Source organism: Arachis ipaensis, chromosome B10 (genome assembly GCF_000816755.2).
Source record: "Arachis ipaensis cultivar K30076 chromosome B10, Araip1.1, whole genome shotgun sequence".
NCBI classification, from domain to species: Eukaryota; Viridiplantae; Streptophyta; class Magnoliopsida; order Fabales; family Fabaceae; genus Arachis; species Arachis ipaensis.
In genome coordinates this window covers 124,861,116-124,861,922 of record NC_029794.2, presented here as the reverse complement: position 1 = coordinate 124,861,922, position 807 = coordinate 124,861,116, and the positions used below count along the sequence as shown (strand labels likewise).

The window sequence follows — 807 nt, the reverse complement described above, 5'->3', positions numbered from 1 at the left end:
CTATAAAAGGAATAATTCACAGCAAAAACATATCGAATCTTCTAGATAATGGATGAAATCTTGAAATCGAAAACCATAGAAAACAACATGAAAATGAAGAAGATTAAAGCAAAATATTCACAAAAGCGAGAAAGATTAGAACTAGCTACAAGGCAGGAATCGCGAACCGGAACTAAAACTGAAACTTGCAAAAACACGTTCGAGAAAATCTACCAAAGGATAAGTCAAAATTGGGTAAAAAAAAGGACAAGAGTAGTAAGAAGTGGCAGATGACAGATGATCACAGTAATCAGAAGACAACAATGACATAGAGGACAAAGAGGACATTCCTATAGGCCTTTGATAGTGCCACAATTTGTACAAATAGGCGCGCTCCTATTTATACAACTGTGATCCTACCATAGGACACTTGCTCCATATTACACAGATTAAACCTAAGCTCTGATACCACTTTGTCACAGCCCAAAACGAGCCATGACCGGCGCTCAGGAAAATAATCCCTAGCAAGCCTAACCGACTCAAAGATAAATTCAATAAGAAAATTACAAATATTTTAAAATAACTTTACAGTTTCTAAAATGAATAATTACATGTTTTTAACAAAAGGTAAAATAAATAAATATGAATGGATCCTGCCTGTGACATATGGAGCATATACATCTAGGACTCGACAAAAATAGATACTCATTGTAGATCGTGACTCTTGATTAGAAAGTCTCACATGGTCAAGTATTTGTTCCTGAAAAATATTTTTAGAAAAAGGGGTGAGTTTTGCAACTCAGTGACTAGACAATACATCTATAATCG

At 34.7% G+C, this 807-nt stretch overlaps 1 long non-coding RNA gene across 1 annotated transcript in view; it reads right to left on the bottom strand.

Annotated features, from left to right (window-relative positions):
- LOC110267656 overlaps positions 247-807 on the bottom strand; it is a 2,773-nt gene continuing 2,212 nt past the window's right edge. Inside the window, exon 3 of the long non-coding RNA XR_002355512.1 lies at positions 247-739. This is a non-coding gene — a long non-coding RNA (uncharacterized LOC110267656). The remainder of the gene's footprint in view (positions 740-807) is intronic.